The sequence below is a fragment of the Rhamphochromis sp. 'chilingali' genome (assembly GCF_963969265.1).
Source record: "Rhamphochromis sp. 'chilingali' genome assembly, chromosome: 5".
NCBI classification, from domain to species: Eukaryota; Metazoa; Chordata; class Actinopteri; order Cichliformes; family Cichlidae; genus Rhamphochromis; species Rhamphochromis sp. 'chilingali'.
Window position 1 is genome coordinate 24,687,941 of NC_137932.1, and position 5,893 is coordinate 24,693,833.

A 5,893-nucleotide genomic window follows, 5' to 3' on the forward strand; every position below is an offset into this window, starting at 1 on the left:
GTCACACAAATGTTTACTTGTTTTCTTTCCTGCTGTATTTCAAGATTCCTTTATTTTTACATGTCTTAAAACCATTAACATAATTAACATATAGAACCAGAATCTGTCTTGTTTGAAATGGTTAAGAGATGATCAGTGTTTGTGCATCGATGAGCCAAATTGAGGGGCAAAGGGAAGAAATAGGAAGTGGGTGCTGCTATCGATGTCTCTTTTACATATATATATAATTTGCAGCTGCTGCATCTGATTAATGATGTTTAAAGGGACCAATGAGGATGTCAAAGAAGATAAATCCTGAATGCATTTTTACGTTTAGACCAATTTACTGGACCAGCTTCATCAGATGTTTGTTTGGGTTGGCACAGTCCTCTGAAAACCAGCAATGGTGGTTTACGCCTCGAGGTTTTTCAAAAGAAAATTTCTAACAAAATACAGAGAAAAAAATATTTTTACTACACCAAACAATCCGATTGATATTTTGTTTTAAAATGAGCAAAAGCAAAACTAAGTGTCTAATATATTTCTAGGTTACCGGAAAACCTTCATCATTCCAGCTCTACATGAGTATAATGGTACGATACGGCTTACTGCACATGTTTGTCACATGATTTCAGTCTGTTTCAGAGTCGTGACATCCTTGGTTGTATGAAATGGTTGATTCCCTTTCTTCAAATGTGTTGCATTAACTGCAAGTGGAAACGCACAAATATCCTCAGAGCACAGTCTTTGATGGTTTTGGGGTAATCTCTGTAACTATCAGTAATTTCTTACACTGTTGACATAAACTTTTTTTTTAAAATCAAAATACAAACGGATGTTTGTAAAGTGTCAAACGACTTCTGTGTCATGTGGAGAAATAAATAATGAAAAAGGATGTTTCTCTTTGTGGTTGATTTCATTTAGTTTTTTTCTGATTGCTTAAGCACATTTATTGTAACTATTGGCTAACTTTGCAAAACTCACAAATAAGAAAACCTGTCACCCAATTATCAAAACATTGTAGTTCTCTTGCAAAAGCAAACACAGCCAGATTAACTCTTCACACCTTCGTAAAAATGGTGTTTCCGTATCAAACAGTACACACAAGCCATCATCTACTAAGCACACAATGCGCCAACTGCACACTGATGGTATGAATACAAAACACATCTGGCTTTTGCTTTCTCTGTGCACAAGGTAGGCTATGTCAGTTTGAGCTCATACTTCTGTCATAGATCCATAAGCATAGAGGGATCCAAACTTCAAGTACTGGTGTTTATTCAAACACATCAAAACAAACAAGTGTTTATTTCCAAGTATAGGATTATTTGCAATCGCCATAATGACTATATGGGTTACTTGGTCTGCAGTGAACATGCTTCCTCTGCCCCAGCATCTGGTCATCTAGCAATTCTGTAAAGTAACAATTTCAGTATTTGTACATCAATGGTATTGTTGTGTTTCTCATTGGCATATGGCAGTGCTACAAATCTTTGTGCGAAGTGACTGTACTAACCGATTCTCATTTCAAGATGTCCTTATGGTACTTGCTACAGTGTAGCGGCTCGTGTTAGGCTGGACCCGTTGGCCAGCTACCCTCAGGGTCATTCCACGGTTGATTACATGGTCCACTATTGTAGCTCTGATGTCATCAGCAATTCTATTTCTTACTCTTCTTACCCTTCCTATCCCCCCTCCTCATCCTCCTCTCCCTCCTCCTCGTCTTCGTCTTGGTCCTCCTTGTCCTTGTCGTCCTCTTCATCCTACTTCTTCACCTCCACGTCTTCTTCCTCGGCCTCCTCTACTTCTCACTCTTTCTGCTCCCTCCATTGTACTCCGCACACACAGCTTACCTGTATTATAGTGCTTAGGCTGATTGCAAAGTGAACTAATTATCTAAAAAAGTTTTGACATGTGAAAGTGTGCCAGACAGTTGGCAAAATAGTGTTAATGATAGCCATACATGTGTATACTTTGCTAGGAGTGCATTGATCATTTGGAAATTGAGTGTAAAGCAGTGAGTTGTGTTTACAGTTCTGCAAAAAGAGTGCTGTGCAGTGAATTGTAGCTACAGGTTTGCAAAGTGTGTGTTACAAAATTGCAAACTGAGTGCAAAGCAGTGTTTGTGCTCTTAGTTTTGCAAACTCAGTGAGTGGTTTTGCTATAAGTATCAATAGTTTTAGAAATTGTGCTATAAGAATCACAGTTAGGGTTTAAGCATTCAGAAAAAACTGTAATACCCACAAATTATTTCAGAATTTTTAGTAACATAATTTAATGTCTTGTTTGGATCTTGTCGTTGTAGTTACGGATGATTGGTTGTGAGCTCATCCTGACTCAGTACTGGCAAAGGTCATGTCTAAATTGGCCACTTGATTAAGAACAAGTTTCTCACTATGTAAATTATTTTAATACTTCAAAGCTCATTTAACAGCTCAAGGATCCACAAAGGTTTATATCTTCAGTATTGTAGTTAGACTAATGGAAATTGAAAAAAATGGCCATTGGTTTGTCAATGAGTTTTGCAACTAAACTGATTTCGCTTCAGGATGCATCTAAAATGCATTCAGGCTGGCTGTGTGGTGTCGTGGAAAAGTGGTACGTGCAAAAACCTTTTTTTGTCTGTCTTTGAGGGTGGGGGAAGACGCTTAATGTTTTTGTAAGTATGACTAATACTTACAAAAGTATTAGTATACTTTGACTTCTAAGGTATACACACACACACACACACACAAGAACAACAACATAGAAGAAGAAGAGGGGTATAGTTTACTACACGTCATAAAAACACAATCAATTATCTTCCAACTGCATCTTTCTGTTCTGACATTAGAGTCCTTGTTTGTTTACTGAACCGTACTTTGGAGTCATACTGTTGTGATACTGGAGAGGAAAGGGTAAGGTGTGAGAGACTAAACCCTTACACACAAAACTTCAAAAATCATGTGTCATTGTAGATAAACTGATCTACAATGTGTTAGTAAAGAGTGACTTGCACTGCAAATTTGTTAAACCATTGCTTAACGGGCCATTAAGCAATGGTTTAACAAATCTCCTTTAACATTCACAGTGACTAAACCAGCTGTCTTACCAGCTGTTATATTCTTTAAACTTAAAATAAACCCCTGAAATTAGAGTTTGGTGTTTTAAGTCACCTATTAAAAAACACGAGTGAACACTTCTTTCTCTCAGCAGCATTACTGAAGTGACACTTTGATGATGCTTCATATCACAGTCTTTATGATGGAAAAAAACATGCAGATGTCTGCACTGCCACTGTCATGAAAATGTCCAGAGCCAGGGTTCAAGCTTCCTCTTCAGTTATCATTGATCATTAATATGGAGGCCATAGAGCGTGCGCAGTGGGGACCGCGTGGCCCGGAAGTGCCACTTTTTCAGATGAGCGAACGCGCGTGCATCAGTGTGCATGTGTGCGTCCTCGTACGTGCAAAAGGTGCCCTTTCTGGCCGTCACTGGTGGAGGTGTGGGGGGCATACCTCCCACCCCCAAAGGTGCCCCTTATATTCTTCTATTGTTAAAATATGTTATGAATACATAGAATAAAGACATTTTCCATCACAGTGTTATTGCTCATCAAGTCAAGCTGTAAAACCAAGAGGGTATTTAGAAGTTCTTTGAGAAAATTCTTATACGTATCAGAGCTTTTCTATTGGGATAACAGAGACTTACAGAACGTCAGGTGGTTTTCATGCTAGTTGTAATAGTGAGAAGAGATTAGTAGTATAACTTTGTAATAAAAAATAATATTAATAAAGAAATGGTTTACAAATATGAATGTTTATTTATGTGCAGAAATAAAATGGAAAACAGCAGACTTAAAAATTGCTCAAATTAAAATGTAACGAAAACAAAATTGAGAACTGAATGTGGAAGGAACTAAACAAAACTTAAAGAAGAAACCCGAATCACAAGATCCAACAAATGATCAGGGAAAGATAAAGGAGGACAGGACTTTATATACATCGAGGACTAGTTGAGGTTTAGGATAAACACAGATGAAGACAATATGGGCAGATTGAGAAATAACAGAATAAAAAGTAGGACTAATGCAAGACATGAAAGAAAAGTAAACTTCAAAGTAAAACAGGAAATAAAAAACTGAAGCTAAATTAAAGTGAACAGCAAGTGTAAGCAGGGTTTAAATGACATTTAACCTCCACATGTCTTCTGCTGAACTAACCAGGAACAACTTTTTGTTGTTAAGTTGCAAATATGTTAATAATGTACAAATGTTAGCGGAAATGTTTTTGTAAAATATAAATGTATAACTATATCTTTAATATCTATACCAGGCTTATGTGGGTACATTTAGATATTCACACTTCAATCAATCAATCAGAACTTTATTTGTCACATGTAAGTTGCCCTCCAGTGATCACATTCTGGAAACACACTGGTCTGATTTCATAAAGAAAATAAAGTTTCTATTTACATTTATTTATATAGTTTTAATGGAGGATATAAAGACGTGCTTCTGGATTTGAAACCAAATGTTTGTTATAATAATGGTATCTATCTAATAGTTTATGATAATTAGCACGTCGCTATCAATCTGTTGCATGCAAACACAAAATTAGTCTTTAACTTAAATGCGAGTCCTTTTTGTCAACTTGAACTATGTGACTGGGAAACTGAGAGTAGAGTAGAGGCTGCTGGGATCAGCAGTGGCTGCAGCAGAAGAGGAATGAGCCTTCACAGTGCTGTAGGTCACTGCATCACCTTCATCATCACCACGAACCTGGAAAAGTGACATAACACTGTGACCCTGAAGTGGATAAGCGGTTCGATGGAAGTAGTGGAAGGGCGCTTAGAGATCACATGCTTCTGTGTTCAATACATTATTTTTACTTTCAAAGAAATTGTGGATCAAATATGATGGATTCTTTGTTTGCCCATGCTCAGCCTCTCCACCAACGTCTATGAAGTTCTGTTTTGCAGTTAACAAGTCGCCCATCAAATGTTTTGTAGTTACTCACATGATTGCTGCAGGAGGACTCAGTTAACTATGCTCACATCAGCATAAACAATCCATAAAAACTCTGCATGGTGTAATAGCTGATGTATAGCCCTTGACCTTCAGAGAGGGTTGTGCTCTCTGTGAGCTCTCGTTACTGATGTTACTGAGTAAATAAATACATAAATATAAATATAGTAAATAAATAAATAATACACAAAGACAAAACCTTACCTGAACTTTACAGTTTTTTTTAATTGGTTTGGTACTATTTTCACAACTAAAGTGTGCATTTTCAAATCTCTCAGTACAAAACTCACATTTGATCACATTTGTAACACCACTAGTCATTCTTTCAAATCTGATGTCATGAGTTCATTGTATTTGCACATATTTTCATTCCACTTAATCATTGTTGCAGAACATATGATCATTGTGATATATACTGAGAACATTTGCTTTACTCACCCAAACAAAACAGTAAGATCTTTTTTCAACGTAGTACTTTTACCAATCATTTCATTCAGGAGCAAATAATACAAGGTAAGCGTTTCAAATTGTCCTTGGTGATGAATGAGTGTAACTGAACTGTAAAACTTTACACAGCAAGTATTACACTTATGTTCAGGCATAACAAAAAAAATAAAAAATAAAAAAAATAAAAAATATATTCATATATATATATATATACACATATACACACACACACACGAAAAAGGGAGAAAAAACAACAAGTCATTTACACAAGCACAATATATTTTTTATTTTATTTTTTATCACTTTTATACAATTAATCAAGCCGGTCATTAACATTGGGCCATAAGTTTTCATCAACATCCCAGTGGATGTCTTCGTTGTTCAGGCACCGTGGGAAAAATCTCCTGGCAAGACGAATCCAGGCTTGACATTGCTCAGCAGTTATATCACCACAAGCTCCAC